Here is an 11223-nt window from a genome sequence, read left to right on the forward strand (position 1 = left end):
TAGAAATTTAAATAGGCTCAAGAATAGAATAACTTACTTGGTTCGACGTCGAAGACTCGGTGTGCCACTCAACAAGACTTCGCCTTTTCCAAAAACATTGTGATTCAATCAAAAATATTTTTTTTAAAAACACTAAAAAGAAATTAAGTAATAAGGCCCACTTCACAGCCTGAGTTTTGCAACCTGGGCTTTGATACCACTAAATGTAACACCCAAAACTCAGCCCAGATGTTATGGCCGAATCTAGTGTGTCATATTAAAGTGTTTTAGCCAAAACCTTGTTTCATTGAAAACCCTTCCTTAAAAAGTTGCATCTCAACTGATTAGTAAAATCTCTTTTTTGATTGCGAAGCTTTGTTTAAAACATTCAATTAAAGAAAACTTATCCTTTAAAAATTTAGTTGTAGAAATGTAGTATTAAAAGAAAACTATGGTTTAGAAATCCATGTTCCACTTTTTATAATTACAACGCACGGAATTAAAAGATCCAAACAATAACAAAAAGGGGAGGCCTTATTATAATCCATACTAAATGAAAATTACTTAATAAACGAGTAACTTAAATACTTTTAAAACGAATCCAAATTGTCTTGCAAGCTGGCCACCTAGAGTCCCTCCAGACATCGAACCTCCTACTGAGATCACCTGAGAAAAATAAAAGAATGGGTGAGTTTTCGCAAACTCAATGTGCACAACCCTCGACAAGTAAGAAGCAAACATCATTCACCATACAACATACATGCAATGCAATACAGTGCAACCCACCCCAATAATCTATCCGCTACACACCAACTCCCTCCCTCGATACACACCATTTGGGGATATAAATATCGACCCACCTATCCGATACACTCCAATGGTAGCCCGGTTGCGGAACTCCCTTCATTGCAGTAAGCTGCCAATCACATATTTGGCTTAAAAGCCGTCAGTGGATCCACGGTTGTTAAGCTTAAGTACCAAGCTCTCTCTAGATCTAATCCTAGACATGTACATACCCGTTGCCACACCTTAGCCCTATGACTTGTCCACGTCCTTAATAAATAATTAAGTTTTATGCAGTCATCATATACTAGGCCTACAACCTCTTACAAAGCCCAGAAAAATCCACATATATATGGCCCACTAGGCCCAATCTCTTTCATATGGCCCATCAGGCCCATTCATATTTATGTGGCCCATTAGGCCCAAATCACATTTATATGGCTACTAGGCCCAAATCACATTTACAGTCATGCTCACATACAATTTTCCATCACATAACATAAATTATCAATTTTTGCCTATTATGGGCCTTATAGCCCATCGGGCCCATTTAGCCCACTCCAGCCTGTTTGGCCAATTCACAACCCAAGTCCCTAGATCACCCACGGGCTTCAGGCAACTTATCGGTTCCCCCTTACGAGTGTTCGTACACTCAGAAGACTACCGTAGCCAAACTTTCAACTTTTCGGCATTTCAGCTTTTTGGGAATTGCTGATCTACTTGTGTGTGCAGTGTGTACACAGCTGGTAATAAAACAATGCTGCGATTTCCTTAGCCCCAAACCTACAATCGATATCACCCTTCAATTAATCGCATGCTTAATACATATCTCTACCAAAACTGAAACCTCACCTTTCACCTTACCTTGCGCGATAAGTTATAACAACCTCTTCTTTAAGCACTAACAACGATCAACTCCTAGATCTGCACCAACCTTAACTATTAAAACCAAAATAACAGGTGACTTGTATCCAACACAAGTCCCCCTTACCTTAACTATAACCATTCGACCAACTAAGATCAAGAGTACTTACCAAAGTCTTTTACCTGAGGAGCAAATCGGCAGAGATCCAAGACTGAGATTCGATACCTATTCCTACCCAAGGCCGATTAGAAGAAGTGAGGGAAAATAATTGATACTTAGCAAAACAAACCGATTGGAAGAGCGAACACTTACACTAGATTTGACTGAGTTGAAAGGGTAGTGGCGGCACCAAGGGTATTCAGCCAAAGAGGTGTTCAGCCCTTGAGATTTGAATGGCAAACAAATGATTATTCGGCACCAAGGGGAAAAGGAAGAAGAAGTCGGCTAAACCAAAAGTGAAACAAAGAATATTGTGTAGAGGAAGGAGGGGAAATCGGTACGAAAAGAGAGTAAAATAAAGGGTTTTCGGCTTTTAGGGAAAATGGTTTCTGGCAACAAGGTGGAGGAATTCGGCATTAGCCTGGCCACCTCCCATTCAACACTTATTTATAGCCCCTATAGCCGAATTTCTCAAGCCCAAGTTCCCAATTCAGCTCCACCTCATCCTTACTCCTCATTCATCTTTTTTCTACCCTGATAACCCCTTGATCCTTTCCTCAAATTTCTCCCCTTATCACTCCCTACAAAGTTCAATCCAACGCCACCTTTGTCCACCCTTAAAGCAAAAAAATAAATCCCTTATTTGAGTAAAGTGAGATTCGAACCCCAGACCTCTGACACTAGCCACACGCTACTTATCCCCTAGGCCAGCAGGCTCTTTTCTGTCCAATTTTCCCTTCATTTATTTAAAAGCCCACCTACTTGCCTTCAGGGTTCTTTTAATAATTTTAATAATTGAACTATAATTTCTTTTACCCCTAGGTTTGAACTCAAACCTCGACCAAGACCTACCATCACATAATTAGCACTTGACCGGAAATACTAAGCACATACAAAAAAAGAAAAATTCAAGATTTCGGGATTTTGGGGGCGTTACAACATAGATGTTCACAGTAATAATTAAAATGTTCACACACTAGTATTAAATTCAATTCTTGAATCTTGGTAAATTCATTGATACGAGTAGCTCGGTCCAATTCAAAGGCCATAATAGAGACGGGCCTTTACAAGTACTCAAGCGAATCAATGACAACGCCTATCAAATAGATCTACCCGGTGAGTACCATTTAAGTTCTACTTTCAATATTGCTGACTTATCTCCCTTTGAGTAGTAAGGCCCAAAATTAGGCTCATGAACGTGATAGGCTCAAATTTCCTCAAGGCCTAGAAATAAGGTCGAAGGCCAAGCAAATCTGAGCAAGATTGAATGAGACCATCCAAGCTTCATTACCAAGGCCCTAGATGCGCACACGACGAAAAAATAAAATCAAGATTCACTTTCTTATTTTCAAGAAAACCAAGAAACTAAATCTTGGTGCAATTTTGTTGTTTCGAACAATTTCAAGAATCAAGAAAATCAAAATTTCAAATCTTGAAAATCTTGATCCAAGAAACCGAATCTTGTACCCAACACGCATTGGATTTCATGTACAAGCTTAAATGAGCCAATTTCGAGAGTAAACGGATCACGGGACAAGTTTTGGAAAAAAAGCCCATCTTGAAGTTTGAAAAGTAATTTAATTGAATATCAGGCCAAATTACCAAAGTGGCCCAAATTGTAAAATATTTAAACTATAGGTCCAAATTTATTTTAATAGGAGCATCATGTAAGAATTCAGCCCAAGGGGCCTATTTAATTCACTTGGCTGAATTCCCATTAAAAGTCCACACTTCGAATTATTTTGTTTTTTTTTATTTGATGAGTTCTCATGTTAGTTATTCCATTAGGGTTAGGGAAACTTATTTTGGGGGCTTATAAGTAGCATGGATGTTCAACCTCATACACACAATTGATTTATGTTTTTTTTTTGTTAATAATAATTCTCTTTGAGTTTTTCTTCAAGAATTACTCTTGAGTTTCTTTTAAAAGTTGTTTTAACAATCTTTCAAGTTGTGCAAATCATCTTCAAGTTTTTTATTACCAAGATCTTTTTCTTGGAGGGGGAATTAGAGCCATTGAAAGCAATTGTGGATTTTTAATGTTTCCAAGGCTTCTTAGGACGTCACCTTCTCTTTCCTATCCTTATTTTATCATTTATTGCTTATTTAAGTTAGTTCTTGTTGTTTTGGCTTGCTGATTTTATTGATTTTTGTTCTAGGTTAGAATTGCTTCAAGATAGATATTTTGATACGAGTAGCTCAGTTTATTTCAATGACCATAATAGAGCTGGGACTTTCCAAGTACTCAAGCGGATCAATGACAACGCCTATCAAATAGATCTGCCCAATTCAAGGAAGAATCTTTTTGAGGAAGAGGAGAATGATACGAGTCTCAGGGCCCAAAATCAAACTCATGAACTTTATGGGCTCAAATTTCTTCAAGTCCCAATAATGAGGTTGAAGGCCAAGCAAATCTGAGCAATATTGAATGAGACCATCCAATACTTCGTTATCCTAAATGCGCACACGACTGAAAAAGAAAATCAGGATTCACTTTCTTGTTTTCAAGAAAATCAAGAAATCGAATCTTGTTCCAATTTTGCTGTTTCAGACAAATACAAGAATCAAGAAAATCAAGATTTCAAATCTTTGAAATCTTGGTCCAAGAAACCGGATCTTAAAGCCAAGGCGCATTGGATTTCTTGTACGAGCTTGAAAGAGTCAATTTTGAGAGCAAACGGATCACAAGACCAAGTTCTTGAAAACATGGCCCATTAATATGTCTACAATCCCATCCTAAAGTATGGAAAGTAATTTAATTGAATATCAGGTCAAATTATCAAAGTGGCCCAAATTGTAAAATGTTTAAACTATAGGTTCAATTTTAGTTTAATAGGTGGATCATCATGTAAGAATTAAGCCCAAGGAGCCCATTTAATTCATTTGGCTAAATTCCCATTAAAAGTCCACACTTAGAATTATTTTGTTTTTTTTATTTGATGAGTTGTCATGTTAGTTATTCCATTAAGGTTAGGAAAACTTATTTTGGGATGCCTATAAATAGCATGGATGTTCACCCTTATATACATACAATTGATTTATGTTTTTTTGAGTTAGTAATAATTCTCTTTGCGTTTTTCTTCAAGATTTGCTCTTGAGTTTCTTTTAAAAGTTGTTTTAACAATCTTTCAGGTTGTGGGAATCATCTACAAGGTTTTTCTTGCAAGATCTCTTTCTTGGTGGGGGAATTAGAGCCATTGAAAGAAGTTGTGGTTTCTTAATGTTTCCAAGGCTTCTTAGGACATCATCTTCTCTTTTCTATCCTTAATTTATCATTTTTTGCTTATTTAAGTTAGTTCTTGCTATTTTATTGGTTTTCATTCTAGATGATGTGAGCATGGCCAAGGAGCTAGCTGTCGAACCCATTGAGCTACCTTTGGGGCCAATTACTTGAGTAAGGGCCAAGAAGTTCAAAGAAGCCATTGCAAGCTAGCTTGACCGAATATGGGGAGAGACCATCGCAGGGCATATTGATCATTCATGGACTAGCTCCATAAGCGTCCCATGCAGCTTACTCAAAGCTAAATTTTAGCTTTCATTTATTTATTAATCATTTGCTGGAATAAGCATTAATAATGCTAAGTTTTTTTTAGTTTAAGTATTTAATGTGTCTTGAGTCTATTTAATATGTTCTAATTAGATTCAGTAATTAATATGTCTTAAGTTAATTAATGTGTTCTAATTAGTTCAACCATTTAACATGTCTTAAGTTTATTAAATATGTTCTAGTTAATACAACCACTTAATGTGTCATAAGCTTAGACAATTTAAATGAGTATTGAATGTGTCCTTAACCAAATTTATTGGTGTTTGTAGGTGTTCACACCAGCTGAATCAGCTAGCTAGATGTATTGGATGGCATTAAAAGAAATCAAAGCATTTAGAGCTGAATTAAAAACCAAGCTGCTGATTACTCTTCTCCAAGTGCCTATTCGTGGAGATCATTCAGCTTGCAGCTGATTTCACACCTTAGTGGCTGTTTAAATTCGTATGTTCACACTTAGAGGCTAATTGAGTTCTTGTGTTCACACCATTTGGGCTATTCGTGCATCACAACTTCAATTAAAAGGCTGCTACACATTCAGCTTCCCAAGGGGGGATTAAAGGAGCTCATAACTCTTTAGATTATTAATTTTAGCAAGATTCAGCTCAGCTCATTAAGTGTACTCAATTAAGCTAATTGGGAATGTAAATAGCCTAAACTATTGGCGTCACCTAGGTCTAGGAGTTGGTAAAACTCATGGTAATCATATTTGGAGTTAGGTCAGCTCATTAATAGCTTAACTGAGCTGATCAGAAGCTGTCCATTTGGCTGGAGCTAGCTCAGCCTATAAATACTTTACTCATTTCATGTTGTAAGGACTTTTGCTTATTTTATGAATATTATACTTCTTTGTGAGTATTCAACTCTCATAGTTCTCTCTAAGCTGAATTGGCTTATCAAGACAAGTCTTGTGGCATCAATCTTTTCTTTTCTTTGAACTTATCACTTGCTTAAGTGTGGCTTTTATCTATACCTCTGGTTCCTATCATAGATAATGGGTCAAGGTTCTTTAGCGTTTCACACTGATTTCACCTAAGTGCTATTTAAGATTCCAGTCAACCTTTACCTATGTTGTTGGTTCAATCATGGCCTTAGTCGAATCCACCCATCTATCATCACAACTATCCTTTTAACCCTTTATTTTGAACCTATCTTTCAACCTTTTCTAGGCCATTTCGAAACAACTCATGTCTTACTTAATTCTTACGATCGGGTAAAGAAACGACTTGAATCACATTACGAGATCGAGTTCGTATCATTAGGTTAAAGTTGCTTCAAGAAAGACATTCTCCTATCTTGCTTCATCAAGAAACACATCAAAATTAGGAGTTTTAACCTTCTCTTGTTGTTTCAAACATTCTTGCACAAAACAGTTTGTTTTTTTTCTTTAAAATCACTTCTAACTAATCTGTTTGTGTTTTGTTTTTCCAGATCCGGTTAGGACGATTTCTTGAGGTCCAAGGATGATTTCTTTCCATTCAAGAAACCTTAATTCTTTGTCTATTTGACTATTTACTAGCCGGTTCATCTTTCTTTTGTTTTAATTTCATTTGACTCTCCTTTGCGACAACTAATATGTTTTCGTTGTTTCTCATTTTAGTTTACATTGGTCTAGAGATCTAGGATAAATCCGTGACTTTGACAAACTTTACTTCCACATTCATCCACATCAATCTTTATCATTTGATATTAGATTTGGGTGTTTTGGGTGTTCATGGTTGATTTCTAAACTGATTTCAATTGCAAAATAGCCTATATAAACAGTTTTTACCCAAAAATAGTTTTGGAAAAAAATATTTTTGAGTTGGTAAATATTTTTCAATTGATCTGAAATTTTTTTATATTGACTCTTAGCACTGGATTACAATATAAAAAATATTTTCCATGAAAAAAGTGATAAAAACTGTATGGAAACTTTCTAGATCAGATCTACATTATTTGAGGAGGCTCCATTTTAAATTTCGTGATTTTTGGAAATTAGAAATACCTCAAACGAAGTTTGTCAAGTTGCTTCACAATTTTTCAAGTTTTTGGGTTTCAGCAATTTCATTTACTCTTAGCCTTAGGTTTACATCTTTTTTTATTTTTATTATTCCTATATGCATTTATTGTTTCATATATTAGTAGGTTAAAAGCACGTTGCACATTCCTTCCTCCGTGCAACACAAACTATTGGTGTTTAGCCACTTTTGGACTCCTATTGCCGTTAGGATATTTGGTAGCTAGATTCTTTAACATTTTGATTGATTGTCATAAATACTCCTAAAGGACTCACAAGATTAATTCTTACCTTATTGAGAATTCAATTTTTATTTCTGAGTGCATAATAGTGAGGTTTGTTTAATTTTTCTTTTCTTGAGTGTTGTGTTCTTTTTAGGCTTTCATAATGATTCACGATACTATGATTTGGAAGTTGCAAAGGCAAATAGAGGAACTATTAGACAAGGGAAGATGGTCAAACAAAAAGAGGAGTACGATTGATCTCTTACCTGTTGTGAAATGTTATTGGTGTAGTTCAAAAGATCATGAGGATTTCCAATGTCGAATAAAATATCCAAATAGAGAGAATAAGATTGAGCTATCACCTTTTGTGCAATGTTATTGGTGTAGTTCAAAAGATCATAAGGGTTTCCAATGTCCAATTAAATATCTAACAAGAGAAGAAAGTAAGTATGACTTTGTACCTTTTATTCATTCTTACTTTAGTGGAAAAGAGATATGTGATGGTGAACTTTGTGAACCAAAAAAAGATAATAGTGAGAATTTTTTCCTCGAATTCATGGATTTAGATGAGATAGAAACGTCATATTTTCCTAATAAGATGTATTGTACTGAATTGAATATTCATAATACTTGTGAGGGGGATATGGGAAGTGAGGAAAAATCTTTTGAAAAGATCGAGAGAAAAGAGACATTGAGTGATAGTCTACTTGATGGTCCAAATTTGGTGAGTAAAAATCCATATTAGGTAAAATTGGAGAGTTCTCACGAGGAAAAAGAATATGAAAAGAAAGAAAATACCCATACAAAAGTGAGTAATTATTATGTTTTAACTTACCCTAACTTAAATTTGTTTAGTGATGTTTCCTTATTGTAGGACTTCAAGGATCCATTGATGAACTCTCAATTATATTACTCTACCATCGATAGATGATTTTACTTGTGGGAGAGAGGTAAGTTGAACATTAATAATTCTTTACAAGTGCTATAAGGTAAGAAAGGTAAGGAAACAATAGAAATTGATTTAAGAAGGCATACCTTGAATGTTTTTGATAAGTATGCTACTGATTTTCTTTGTAAAATATTTCCTTACAACATGCTTTCTCATTGGTCAAATTTCATTAAGCCTTGATCTGACAGTTCAACTGATTTTATGGGTTTATCTAAATTTTTAAAGGTTAAAAGTAGTAATTTTATTGCATTAAATAAGTTTTTTAAAGCATTTTACATATTTTCTCTTGCAACAAAATTTTCTATCTTGACCTTTAACGATGAATTTTTACATAATAATATTAAACTTCTTGATTTTGATAATTACTTGAAATTCCTAACTCATCGCTGGAAATTCTTATGGATGACCATGCATATTAAAAGAAAGTTACAAGTTATTTTTTACTTGAACACTCATGTGTCTAATATTTCTATCTTTAGTGTTGATGGATTATTTATAAATGAGACATACATGATCGAAGTTGATTTGAAGGATCAAAATAATGTCTTTGATCCTGAGATAGTTTTTACGCACAAGAAAGCTTAGGTAAGTATTTTTTTTCATTTTATTGTTATTTATTCTAATTCTTTTCTTTATCTACAACTAAAGATTCAGGGATGAATCTTCGTGAGGAAAGGGGGAACGATACATATAGCTCGGTCCAATTCAACAGCCATAATAGAGATGGGCCTTTCCAAGTACTTAAATGGATCAATGACAACACTTATCAAATAGATCTGCCAAATTTGAGGATGAATCTTTTTGAGAAAGAGGGGAATGATGCGAGTCTCAAGGCCCAAAATCAGGCTTATGAACTATATGGGCTCAAATTTCCTCAAGGCCCAATAACAAGGTCGAAGGCCAAGCAAATCTGAGCAAGATTGAATGAGACCATCCAAGACTTCATTACCAATGCCCTAGATGCGCACACGACCGAAAAAGAAAATCAAGATTCACTTTCTTGTTTTCAAGAAAATCAAGAAACCGAATCTTGTTCCAATTTTGCTGTTTCAAACAATTTCAAGAATCAAGAAAATCAAGATTTCAAATATTGTAATTCTTGGTACAAGAAATCGAATCTTGTAGCCAAAGCGTATTAAATTTCATGTACGAGCTTGAACGAGCCAATTTCCAGAGCAAACGAATCACAAGACCAGGTTCTTGAAAAATTGGCCCATTAAGATGTCTACAATCCCATCCTGAAGTTTGGAAAGTAATTTAATTGAATATCAGGCAAAATTATCAAAGTGGCTCAAATTGTAAATATATTTAAACTATAGGTCTAATTTTATTTTAATAGGTGGATCATCATGTAAGAATTCAGCCTAAGGAGCCCATTTAATTCATTTGGCTAAATTCCTATTAAAAGTCCACACTTAGAAGTATTATTTTGTATTTGATAAGTTGTCATGTTAGTTATTCCATTAGGGTTAGGAAAACTTATTTTGGGAGCCTATAAATAGCATGGACATTCACCCTTATACACATACAATTGATTTATGTTCTTTTGAGTTAATAATAATTCTCTTTGAGTTTTTCTTCAAGTTGCTCTTGAGTTTCTTTTAGAAGTTGTTTTAACAATCTTTTAGGTTGTGGAAATCAATTACAAGATTTTTCTTGCCAATATCTCTTTTTTGGAGGGGGAATTAGAGCCATTGGAAGAATTTGTGGATTCTTAATGTTTCCAAGGCTTTTTAGGACGTCATCTTCTCTTTTCTATCCTTAAATTATCGTTTCTTGCTTATTTAAGTTAGTTCTTACTGTTTTGACTTGCTGATTTTATTTATTTTTGTTATTAGTTAAAGTTGCTTCAAGAAAGACGTTCTCCTATCTTGTTTCATCAAGAAACACATCAAAAATAGGAGTTTTAACCTTTTCTTGTTGTTTCAAACATTCTTGCACAAAATAGCTTGCTTTTGTCTTTGAAATCACTTCTAACAAATTTGTTTGTGTTTTGTTTTTCCATATCTGGTTGGGGCATTTTCTTGAGGTCCAAGGACGGTTTCTTTCCATCAAAAAAACCCAAATTCATTATCTATTGGACTCTTTACCAGCCGGTTTATCTTTCTTCTGTTTTAATTTAATTTGGTTCACCTTGGTGACAACTAATATGTTTTCATTGTTTCTCATTTCAGTTTATGTTCGTATAGAGATCTAGGATAAATCCATGACTTTGACAAACTTTATAATCTACTTCTGCAATCATCCACATCTAACAAACTTTACAATCCACTTCTACATTCATGCACATTAATCTTTATCGCATTCTCATATCTTATTCCATAAAGAAACACATCAAAATAAAGAGTTTTAATCTTTTCTTATTGTTTCAAACATTCTTGCACAAAACAATTTGCTTTTGTCTTTAAAATCACTTCCAACATATCTGTTTTGTGTTTTGTTTTTCCAGATCTAGTTGGGGCATTTTCTTGAGGTCCAAGGACAATTTCTTTCTTTCCAATAAACCCTAATTTGATCTCTATTGCACTCTTTACCAGCTGGTTCATCTTTATTTTGTTTTAATTTCGTTTGACTCTCCTTTGTGACAACTAATCTATTTTCGTTGTTCTCATTTTAGTTTATGTTCGTCTAGAGATCTATGTTAAGTCCACAACTTAGACAAGCTACGGTCCTATTCCACACGCATGTCGTATCATTCTTTATTACATTCTCTTATCTTGT

This window comes from Gossypium hirsutum, chromosome A01, assembly GCF_007990345.1.
Source record: "Gossypium hirsutum isolate 1008001.06 chromosome A01, Gossypium_hirsutum_v2.1, whole genome shotgun sequence".
Taxonomy (NCBI): domain Eukaryota; kingdom Viridiplantae; phylum Streptophyta; class Magnoliopsida; order Malvales; family Malvaceae; genus Gossypium; species Gossypium hirsutum.